The sequence below is a fragment of the Manis pentadactyla genome, chromosome 16 (genome assembly GCF_030020395.1).
Source record: "Manis pentadactyla isolate mManPen7 chromosome 16, mManPen7.hap1, whole genome shotgun sequence".
Classification (NCBI taxonomy): Eukaryota; Metazoa; Chordata; class Mammalia; order Pholidota; family Manidae; genus Manis; species Manis pentadactyla.
The window spans coordinates 31,202,336-31,214,595 of record NC_080034.1 but is presented as its reverse complement, the minus strand read 5'-3'; the positions used below and the strand labels follow the sequence as shown (position 1 = coordinate 31,214,595).

At 52.6% G+C, this 12,260-nt stretch overlaps 1 protein-coding gene across 2 annotated transcripts in view; it reads right to left on the bottom strand.

The window, feature by feature from the left end:
* The window catches only part of TFEB (transcription factor EB), a 56,446-nt gene that overhangs the window by 40,780 nt on the left and 3,406 nt on the right, over positions 1–12,260 (bottom strand). Inside the window, exon 1 of one of the 2 annotated variants that reach the window (XM_036927587.2) lies at positions 3,809–3,945. The exons of the other annotated variant lie outside the window; for it this stretch is intronic. The gene's annotated coding sequence lies outside the window, so the exon portion shown is untranslated. Of the gene's footprint in view, positions 1–3,808; positions 3,946–12,260 lie in introns of those variants that run through there. 2 annotated transcript variants of the gene reach the window in all.

The window sequence follows — 12,260 nt, the reverse complement described above, 5'->3', positions numbered from 1 at the left end:
ATAAATACACCTTGTAACTTCTTCACTAATTAGCTACCGCTATGCCAAACCCCTTTGTTTTGTCAATTCTTCACAAATTTATTGTTTCTTTATCTAAAAAATATAAAAACTGCCTGCTTTGGTCACTTCTTTGAACCTCACATTCTTGGGGCTCCCATATGTACAAAATTCAAGTTGTTTTTCTCCAATTAATCTGTTATATGTCAAGTTAGTTATTAGGCCAGCCAAAGAACCTGGAAAAGTTTCCTTCCCCTACACACAAGGAAGGGGCCAGGACCCTGTGTCACACAGCTGAGGAGACAAGGACTCAGGCAGACTAAAAAACTGGGCCAGGGTCTCAGAGTGGGTGATTGCCGCCCGCAGGAGAAATTATGAAGCGGACCCCCCTGAGCAGTGGGTATCATGTACTAGGTATGTGACCTCCATTATCTCATGTAATTCTCCCAAAACCCTGTAAGGCACTCTTGTTATCCCCATTTCACAGAGCCAGACACGAATGGTCAAAGAGATTCAGTCACTTGTCCAAGGTCACACAGCTAGCAAGGTAACACCCAGATGTCAAGCCTGGCAGCCTGAATCCAGAACTCATTCATGCCTCAAGCCCAGCTCTGCTACTCACTAGCTAGGTAACCTTGGGTGAGACACAACTATTCTGGGCCTCAGTTTCCTCACATATAAAATGGGATAATAAAAAGGCCTATGTTGTGAAGATTAAATTTGCAAATATACAGAACTGCTTAGCACAATGCCTGGCACACAGTAGATGCTCAATATATATGACCTATCGTTAAACAGCATATTGTACATCAGGAGCTCACACCTGAGCCTCTGGGCTCTGAGCTCAGCAAGCTGGAAGCCACCCAAGGCTTCCTGGAAATTGGCTTGCCAGTCAGTCCCAGGACACTACCTCCCCTCCACCTGGCACCACAGACCTCCAAGCTTGGGATCCTAGGATGCCCCATGCAGGTGGCCACTCTGGGAATCGGGGTTTCCAAACCTCAGTCAAACCTGGGTCTCATTTTCTGTGGCCCCTAACAGCTACCTCCCCCTCAGAGCCGGGGAATCCCCCGCTCGCCATGGGTCCCGGCCTCTCCCCACTGCTGCCCCACAGCCCCAGGTCACGGGGTGGGGAGGCAGGGGGCTCTCCAGCCAGGCAGCTGATGTCCTCATGATCTTCTCCAGCCCTCCCTGCCTTGGAGACCACAATAACATCACACGCAGAGCTCTCCGCACTTCCTACAGCCGGCTCCACGTTAGGTCACAGATGGGCACCACCACCTTGGGGGCCGGTGCCTCCGGGGTTAGTACGCCCACTTTACAGATAAATAAACTGAGGCCCTGGCTTGCCCTGGGCAGGAATCTAATTAGTAGAAAGGCTTCTGGCTCCTGCACCAGGGCTCAGGGCTGAGCCAGTCCCAAGCCAAACCCACCAGAGCCAATGAGGGGAGGAGAAGGTTCAGGAGGCTCCCAGGAGCAGAGGGGAGGGGAGTGAATGGCTGAGCCGTGGGCTCTGGGTCTCACTCAGTCACTGTGGAGCCTGGGAGGCTTGGGAGTTGTTGAGGGGTATCAGTAACCACAATGACCCCAGCCAGAGGAGATGGCCACAGCCCTCACCCAGTGCCCCGAGATCTTCACCCAACCCTCTGCTCCAGCTAGCATGAGCACCTCCACCAGGCCAGGCCCTTCAGCCCTCTGCCGACAGGGACCCCCCACCTCCCACAGTGGCTCTCTAGCTCCAGCCCCCAAGCCAACCACTCCCCACAGGCATGTCTGCTCTCACTGTCCCCATCTAACACGTCATCACCCAGGAAGCCCTCCCTGACCACCCTGCCCTTGCCTCTGCCAACCCCCACAGGCCCACTCACCTACATACGCCTTGTTGAGAACTGGGCTCTGACCCCCAGTCTGGGCCCTGGCACATGGTGCCAGGCCCTACACTCAGTAGTTGCTTCATAAACCTTGCAAAAGAGGAAGATAATCTCTACAGTGGTGGCCCTAAATATTTTGGCCATGATTCACAGAAAAGTGTATTTTATTGGACGCGGTATACACACTCAGACACACACACACACCTGTAGACGTGAACCCACAGAAGGTATGTAAAACAACCTTTGCCAGTATTGTGCAGTACAGATGGGTGTTTTCTATTCTATTCTTCTCCATTTAAAAAAATGTTCACTGAGACCCACTACACTGATTTCCTGGCCAGCTTAGGGTCCACTTAGTGGCCCTGATCCACAGTTCAAACTACAGCCCTCCATGGATATCTGTGTGGCCCAAACCCCCTGCCCCACACATGACCCTCTCTACAACAGGTGCCTAATAAGGGCGTCCATTTGTCAGGCACTGGCTCTGGGCCAGGCCTGTGCTAAGCATTTTACTGTGGTGTCTCCTTTCATCTTGCCATCACCCTAAGAGTTATTACCACTATTTCACATGGGAGAAAACTGAGGCCCAAGGTCACACAGTAAATGGCAAAGGCAGAATTCAAAGCCGCAGGTCTGCCTGAATCTGGCACCCCATTCCTAACTCCTGCACCACCCTTCCTACCAGCTGAGTGTCTTCAGCCCCTCGCTTAAGTTCACACATGGGCAGAAAGCTCACCCAAGGATTACTAACAACTCCAACTACTAACAAGCCATTCCCTGTGTTAACTTTGTATTAGTTAGTTACCTTCTTGACGGGAGATGGGCCAGGGCTGGCAGGCCGTGAGGCCAGCCTCTCAGCCCTCAGCAGACCCTCCTCCCACCCACCTCTGAAGAACCCAGAAAAGGGGCTGGGGATGGGGGGTGGCAGGCCACCTCCAGGCTAAGGTGGACCCTTCTGCTGTCCCTCCTTATGGACATCACTGCCCTGGGGCAAGTTGCTCAACCCCTCTGTGCCTCCATGTACCTGTGTGCAAAATGGGGGTGACAGCAGCACCCACCTCACACGGTGACTGGCAGGATTCTAGGGCTGCTGTGGGTCAAGCATTTGGCACAGCACCTGACATGAAGTAAGGCTGGGCAAGGCGAGCTCCTGTTAACTGTCCCCAGTTTCAATTCAAATCCCACTGTCAAAAATAATCACCATGAACCCTGGGCAGTATTTTTGCTGTTTGCACACAAACATGCTCAGGTGTCTGTCAAATGTTAACCTGTGATGAGCACTGTCTCCCCGGGCGCCAGGCACTCTTCCAAGCACTCTACATCAGTTAAGTCTTTGAATTCTCAGAATGAACCCACGTGGTAGGCACTATCACTGTCACCTCCATTTTGCAGAAGAGGAAACCGAGACACCAAGAAGCTATGGAACTTACCAGGATCACACAGCTGCAAAGTGGCAGGGCCAGGATGTGAACCCAGGGGCACTGGCAGAGTGTCTGCTCCCAAAGCCGATTTAAGCAGGCATGTACTGTGACCCTGCTGGTGCCAGGCAAAGCCCATCATGCCCATTACCTTCTCATCGGAGCCTCAAAGGTGGCTTGGGAGATGAGGACGGGAGGCAGGGAGTGCCTAGTTAAACTGCGCAGGGTTGCACAGCTCCTCAGAGGTGGGGCTGGCAGCCAGCTCCTCTGACCCCTAATTTCACAAGCTTTCCACCACCCAGCGATCCCCAGGGCCCAGGTGGGGGCCCCTTTCCCAGGCCAGCCACCTGCTTCCCCAGTCCTGACCCTGCTCAGTATCTCCCCTTCTCCTCATCAAGATATCCCAAATGCCAGGGCAGCCAGCAGGGTCTCAACCCATTCAACCACCTTCCCAAAGACACCACCCCCACCCCACCACACACACACACATATGCTTACATTCACGCACACAGGCCTTCATACCTGGGAGAGGGTAGCCCCTGGGAAGAGGCCCCCTGGAATATTCAGCTCCTCAGGGGGCTGGAGCCCAGGGCTGTGCCCCTGTCCCAGGGCCGGCCCCAGTTTCCTCATTTTCCCCAGCACTGTTTCTTACCCAGCCCCCTGCACCTTGGCCTGAGAGGAAGTTGCACAATCCCCTGGGAGCTGCAAATGTGGCTGAGGATTACTCACAGCACAGAGGGAACTGCACGCCCGGAAGGCCTCTCACACACATAAGACTGCCCAATGCTGACCAGGCGGGCTCCCAGCTCCAATCTCACCCACACTGGCCACCTACAGTGCCCCTCCCTCCTCCTAGACTGAGCCTCTGACAGTCCCCCACCCCTCACACAGCCTGTCCTCACAGAGCCCCGGGCCACGCTGCCACCATCCCGGCCACCTGCTCCAAGATGGAACAGCAGAGGTTTGCGGGGATCCTACTAGGTGCAGTGCAGACCTAACTTTAACCTACACATCCTCCCACGCCCTCCTGGAGACAGATGCCCTCTCTGCCAGACACTCCACAGCTCACCACCTTCCTGACTGACCACACACACCTCTCATCTCAGCTCTGGGCCTTCCCAGGGCCTCCAGACACCCAGTTCACAGTTTCACTACAGCCCACTTTGAAATAGACTTTCATACTCTACGAAGCTCTGGGAAGATCCAAGCCACCACACAATTTTCACCTGTGGGAAAATGCTCCTGCTACACATATGATTGTGGAGTTTCTTAGCCCCCAAAGCACTTCTCTAATGGCCTGTCAAAGAGCCTTGACATTTCACTAGTGTTTCTTTCTGGTTCCTAAGGGATTCCCATCTTTAATAGGCAAACACTGTTAAGAAAGGCTGGCAGTCATTCATTATTATCAGTCATCTACGCCTCAGGCTGGATGAGCTTCTAGGCCCTTTCACGAGCGTATTTCAGGAAGGAATGGTATAGTAGGGGGGAGATCAGGCAGGCCACAGTTCCTGGAGAAGGTCGGGGGTGCGACTGAGGTAAAGGTGAGCTTCAGAATGAGTTGCTCAGAGAGGCCCGGGGAGCTCTGACCCAGACTTGGCCCAACTCTGGGCCTTCCCCGGAAGAGCAGACACTGGAAGGACAGAGAGGATGAGGAGGAGCCTGGCCTGGGTACGCAGAGCCCCCAAGGATGACCTGTGGCTCCCACCCCTCACCACTCTGACCTGCAATGAGGCCTCAGATAAGGAGTATGATAAGTATTTCTTATCACTCTCACGCAACCTTGGACTCCCACCCAGCTAAGGACAAAGTCAGAAATGGTTTTGCCTGGGCCCCAAGGCTCCCCAGAGAGCCCCTTATTTCTGCAGCCCTCATCAAAAGGCTGGGGCCCTCAGGGAAGTTCCCCCACAGCCCTCTGAGGCCTGGAATAGGAGCCAGGGCCTGGGCTCATAACCAGTCACCTGATGCCTTCAGCTCTGTGAACAGGGTGCGTAGGAAAGGGGGAGGGGCTGGTGCTACAAAGCCCTCCCTCCCCGGAAACGATGACCACAGGCCCCTTGGCACGGGTGCTTTCCGAGATGCCTACACAGACCCCTCTCCCGGCTTCTAACAAAAGCCTCATGAAGGGGAAGCGCTCACAACCCTTGACACCTGCATTTTCCAGGTGAGAAGACTGAGACTCAAAGCACTCAAGTGGCTTCCCCAAGGCCATGAAGAGGGTTCTTGGCAAATCTGTTTCTGGGGTCTTTTCCTAGATCAATTTCTCAACCTCAACATGACTGATACTTGGGCCAGAGAATCCCTTGTTGTGGGGCTGTCTGAGACCTGGAATGTTAGCAGCATCTCTGGCCTCTACTCACTAGATGCCAGGAACACTGCCCAAGTTGTGACAACCAAAAATGTCATCAGATATTGCCAAAAGTCCCCTGCGAGGTGAAATCTCCCCCAGTGGAGAACCACTGCCCCAGAAGCCCCTGAAAGACAGACTGTGGCCGTTCTAAATTGCACAGTATCTGTGGAGGGCTCCAGCCCTACAGCCACCTTCCTCCGCTGCCAGAGGTGCCAAACAGGAGGGCCTGAAGGCACTGAGAATACTCTGTGGGCTCAGTACCCTCTGAGAAAAGACACCACCACTTGGGGGGTCTCCTCCCAAGACTGCCCTCCCACCTGCATCCTACAGCCCCTCCCTGGCATTCAGTATTACAATGGTCTTTCAACAATTTTTGATCACACATTTCTATGAGTATAAAAAATATTAGCACCCCCAATATATGCTGCTTTTCTCATAAATTGCTTATAAATCCCAATGCATGAATGTATCATGTATGTCAGCAAACATACCCAAAGAGATATACAAAAAAGATGAGAATGGAAATTACACCCATGATGAGATACTGTTACACACCAGCATGAACTGAAATCAGTCTACCAATAACAAGTGCTGTCAAAGACATGGAGCAACAGGAACTCTTAGGTGCCTCTAGTGAAGAATAAATTGGTACGACCACTTAACAGAATATTTACGAACACTGAAATATGCATTGCATGCCCTATGCTTGAGCAATTGCACCCTGGGTTATATATACTGTGGAGAAATGGATGCGCCAATGCATGGGGAGGCACAAACAAGGATGTTCTTACAGTAACACATGTAGCAGCCAAAAAGGGAAAGCAACCCTAAGGTCCACACATAGCAGGATGGATACAAATCCAAGTAGCAAGGTCATACAGCGGAATACTATACAGCACTGAAATGAGCATGCTACCCACAGCATGGGCGGATCTTACAGGTGGATTGCTGAGTGGAAAAAACAACACAGAAGAACATGCTCAGTGTCATTCCACCTGTATTAAATTTTAAAATCAGGCAAAAGCAAACTCTTCTGCTAACGGCTGCTGACATAGGTGGTTATGTGGTAAAGCAAAGCAAGGACCTGATTACCAGAAAGGTCAGGGCAGTGGTTACCTCTGGGGCAGGGGGCCATTATGACTGAGGTGGACACACCACTGATTTGGGGGTGCAGGCTACATTCTGTTTCTTCATCTGGCTGGTGGTTGCCTGGGTGTTCACTTTTATAATTATTTATTACATTTACCTATATGTTTATGCTCTTTTAGTAATTATGCTATATTTCACAATAAAAGGGAGGAGAAAAGAGAGATGTAACTAAGCAGAAAAAGAAGTTCTAATATTTTCTTCTCACATTTGGCTTTGAAAACGACTATAATTTGGCCCAACAACGTGGATGAGGACTTACAGTTAAGTCACAGGGCTGGGGTATCCAGTGATTGTTGGGGCTGTCTGCAGGGGGGCTCCTCCAGCTGGTCCAGGCTACTGGCCGCTCCTCAGCACGTAGGAGTTGGGCACCACAGCCCCTTCCATCCCCACTATGCCCCCAGGGTGTCCAAGCCAGCACACGGCCTGGCTGCCCAGGGGCAGGGGGCTGATGGGGCTGGGCACCTTCACAGCCCCTTCACCCTGCCCTGGGCCACTCCTCGGGTCCCCAACAGGGTTCAGGGGTTCACATTGAGGAGGCACTGGGGGAGTGGGGCAAGCCTCAGACACCTTCTGAACATGCCGAAAGAAGGAGGGAGGCAGCAAGAAGAAATAAAGAAAATGGAGAAGAGGAATACAGAGATCAGGAGAGACACATGCAGGCACCGAGGGCTGCTGTCCCAGATGATGTGGAGCTACAGGGAGGGTCACAGGGTTGGAGGTGGTGGGGGGGGAGTGGCACAGGAAAGAGGGGGAAGACAGAAGGTCCCAGGGAGGAAGGCAGATGCACTGCCCCAAGTCTTGGGACTCAGCAGCAGGCAGGTCCAAAGAGGTCTGAGTTGTTGGGTGTGACTTAGCTTGAAAATGATGGCCCAGGGCTTCCAAGTGGCAGGTGGGTGGTCAGCGGCCTCCCTGTGGCCTCCTCTGGGACCCAGAAGCCTCTAGTCCTCCTGGAAGGAAGGATTCTGTCCAGGAGGGAAGCCTCCCAGGCCTGTAGGGGTGACACAGGCAAGAGGACACAGGGAGCAACAGAGATGCCCTTTTTGGGGTGCAGAGGAAGGGAAGGGCTGAGCCACTGCCTTCAGGCTGGCAGGAGCCCTTCTGTAAAAACTCTCTCCAGACCAAGGCAGAATGCTCTTCAGGAAAAGGGCCAGGCACGGACACATTTCATTCATTTAGCACATTACTCCATACTATCCTACATCAGTCCACCTTTCTCTGTCCTCTGTGGTTACCGAAATTCCCTGCTAGGCTGTCAGCTTTGAGGGAGGAGCCATGTTCTTATTCTTCTGATCCTGCTTGGCCAGCCCGGTGCTAGGCACCCAGGAGGCACTCAGTTCATGCCTGGTGACCCCGACGGTGCTCAAGGCCACAGGGTGCCAGGGGGCTCCCTCACTCTCCCTGGGCCCAGGTCCCCTACTCTCAACAACATGGGGGCAGCACCCCCCAGCCCCCAGCCCCAGTCAGGCCGCAGCAAAGCCAGGCCATGCTGTGCAGGCAGGGGCAGCCGAGAGCACACCTGGCTAGAGCCGGCAGGGGATGAGAGGAGGCAGGAGGTGGACAGTAGAGTGTGTTACCTCCTCACCACTCTGTACCCCTCAGGGACTGCAGGGGGCTGGGGAGGTGCTGTCCCCAAACCAATCATAAACAAGGCAGAGACAGGCTGTGACTTCCCTTGGTAAACAGGAGAAAACAGACCAGAGCCCCCCACCGACAGACCACTGGTAGACCTGGAGAGGGGACAGGGGAGGTGACGCCGGCAAACTGTTGGGGGGACAGTCTGTGAGCCCTAAGCCACAGCGAGGCTGCACCCCGGTCCCCGGCAGGCAGATGCAAGGAGCTCCCCCTTGCCAAGCTGTGCTCAATCCCTGAGTATTAGAAGGTGATGCCACTGCCCTGCCTGCAGGGCAGAGACCATGGGAAACTACCTGCGGTGTCCTTTTTTCTGGGCACATGACAGGGGGTCAATTCACACACACTGCCCGCTCCCCAAAGATTTACTGAGTCCCATGACATGCCCTGTCTTCCAGGCCCTGGAGATACAGCATCCAACAAGATAGACCCAAGCCCTGTGTTCAGGGCGCCATGTTCCAGCTGCCCATTCATCTGGTGACTGCTGGGCTCAGACTCCAAGCTCATCCCGCCGCCGGCATGCAGGGCTGGACTGACCACTGCCTCCCCTCACCTCCCCCAGCTTCCTAGGAAGACTCCACCGCACAAGCCCAGGGGTGCACCCCCAGGGCCTCTAGAAGATGGAGACACCCATATGGCTAACAGTGACCCCCAGCCATGCTCCCACCATCTCCAGTCTGGGCGAGAAAAGGAGAAGGAAACGGCTGCTTTTTGTGTGTTTTATCATTTTTATTATTAACCAGAAACACAATTCAAGCAGTGACCAATACTTGCCCTTCACTGGGCAAAAAGTAAATAACGTGATGGGTCATTCTGCAGCCTCCCTTCAAGAAAGTAAGGGACCCCTTTAGATACCCCCCATCCCAGCAATGCTACTCTGGCTCCAAGCACTTTTGCAGAAGCTTCAGACCCTGCCTCTGGTTCTGATGACTCATGGGGCTAGCTCTGTCCTTAGTTGTCCACTTCATCCCGCCTTATTCAAGCAGCAAGCATTCCCTGAGCATTTGTCCCAGAGGGTGGGGCCTAGACCACAAGGCAGGACAGTGATCAGTTACCGGGACTGGGGGCAGAGAGCCTGGGTGGGAAAGAGAGGGTTGACTATACCAGGGACAGGCAGTCACCACCTGGTCTCCATGTGGCTCCTGCCCCAGGGACCTGGCTTTGAAAAGGAGACAGGCCTAAAAGGCCCAAGGCAATCAGAGACTCAGGAACCAGAAAGCTCTCACCCGGGCGCTGCAAAGCAATTGGTTCTCCAAAGTGTGATCTGGGGACCGGCAGCATTAGCATCATGCAGAACTTGTCAGAAATGCAAAGTCCAGACCAACTGCAGATCTTCTGACTTCAGACCTACTCATCAGAAACCCTGGGCAGAGGGCCCGCAATGGCAATTTGTGTTTTCACAATCCCTCCAGGTGACTCTGATACTTGCTCTCACTGAGAACCACTGCCCTAGACAAAGGCCATCAGAATCATTTGGAGAATTTCAGGCCCACCTCAGAGGTACTGCAGGTTCAGTTCAGACCATCACAATAAAGTATCACAAAAAGGCGAGTCAAATGAATGTTTTGGTTTCCCAGTACATATAAAAGTTATGTTTACTCTGTACCATAGTCTCTTAAATGTGCAATAAATAGCATTATGTCTAAAAAGTAATGTACATACCTTAACTAAAAAAGATCTTATTGGTAAAAAATAATCACAGATAACAAATATAATAATAATGAAAAGGTTTGAAATATTGTGAGAATTAACCAAAATGTGACACAGACACACAAAATGAGCAAAGGCTGTTGGAAAAATGGCACCAATAAACTTGCTTGAGGCAGGGTTGCCACAAACCTGCAATTTGTAAAAAATGCAGTATCTGAGAAGCACAAGGTATGCCTATTTTTTTAATATTGATGCTCGGGCCCCACCCCCAAGATTCAGATGCAATGGTATTTTTTAAGAGCTGCTCAAGTGAACATATTCAACCAGGGCTGCAGCAGATGGAAGTGTCTCCTGGTCTCCTGGGAAGGTGCGCCTTGATGGACAGGGGATTTGGTTATAGGCAGGGGAGTAGAAAAGGGGATACCAGGAGAAGGGACCAGCATGAACAAGGGCAGTCAGGAGAGAAGATGGACCATGAGTTTCTAATAGTTTGTTGGAGTTCCTGGATGAATCCATGGCATCACATTCTACTTTGGGACCTCCACTGTATGGGTAAGAGCCAGGGAGGCCTGTCCCTAAAGCACCTGGGTGAGGGTGGGGATGTTCAGGCCTCATTTGTCCTTCTCCTTATGCCTCCACTTAAGCAGCCAGGAAAGAGAACTAGTGAGGGCTCTGCCTCTTGCCTCTGCCCCTCTTCTGCCCCCTGCTCTCACCCACTGCCCCACCACCGCACAGCAAAGCACTTCCCGGGGCCCAATAAGTCCCAGATGATTCCCTACTGCTGGGATTTTACCTCTGCCTTCAGTAACATCGCAGCCATGAGGATCTGTATCTGTGATGCAGTGGAGGAGGGGCAGGCAGCAGGAGCACAGGGGAGAACCTCGGTTTAGGAGTGCGAATAAGTGACCAGGCCAGATGCTACCCAAGGAATCCCAAGGGGCAGATCAGGGTGGTAGAGATGCTGCAGGCAATGCCAAGTCCCCTGTGCTACCTTGTTAAGTGTGGAAACCAGGCAGGATGTGGTACAATGGGGAGTGGTGGGGACTGTGGCCACGGAGTCTACAAAGTCCCATGGGAGGCATTTCACATGAGGATGTTAGATGCAAGCAGGCTTGTTTGCAACCCATAAGTCCTTATTTCTTCCCTAGAGTTCTCTATGCCTCTATTTCCTCACTTGAAAGTGAGAAAAAAATGAGTTATAAGTTAATTATAACAACTGACTTTATTTTAGCACGGCAGTATTCTCAGTCTTATACATGTAGAGTGCATCAACATACTTAGCCTTCACTACAGTACTATCAGGTAGGTGCTATTATAATCTTCATTTTTTAGGTTTGGAAACGGAGGCACTGTGGGGATAAGCAGCTTGCCCAGAGTCACACAGCTAGTAAGTAGCAGAGCTGGGACTCTAAGCCAGGCAGCCTGGCCTAGGAGCCCACATCCTCAACAGTGCCCTGGCTCGATTATATTAGCCCAGTGCTCAACACATGGTGGCTACAGCTATGTCCCAAGAAAGACTGGCTGGTCGCTCCACCAGGGACAGCTTTAGCAAAAGCCCTAAGGAGTGGCCTTCAGCAGGCCCCCACAACCCCCCTCCCTCCCTTTCTGAAGCCTCCCCTGTCCAGGTGCCTTTGCCAAAGACCAGTAGAAGGTTTGCACTTGAGGGGACCCCGCATAAGATTGAGGATCACAGATATGGAAACTGCGGCTGAGTGGAGCAGGGACTTGTCAGGGGGCATGGGGTTTCCTGTGTTCTCATGACTTCGCTGTAGCCTCATTCTCACCCCACAGTCCCCGCAGCCTTTTCTCCACGTCTAAGTAAACAGATGCCTACTGAGGGCCTTGCTGTAAGTTAACATTTGAGGTTTCCAAGGAGACCCAGGGAGCCATGTCTGAACCTGTCTCTTCCCAGGGCCAGTCAGGAGAGTTCCCACTAGGGGGCCCTCTGGTCACCTGCGTAAGCAGCTCAGAGAGCAGCCAAGAAGCAGGTGTAGTCCTGGGGCTGAGGTTTCAGCAAGTTCCCACGCCTGCTCAGAGCAGGAGACCCTGGATGAGGCAAAGAAGGTTCCCAGACCACCACACCCCCCACTTTTAAGATGAAGAGAACACCTGGGTAACTCTGAAGTGATTTTCTTTAGGGACTGAGAAAACATGGATTTGGGAGGCAGCTGGGCCTGAGTTAGAATCCCTACCACTTCC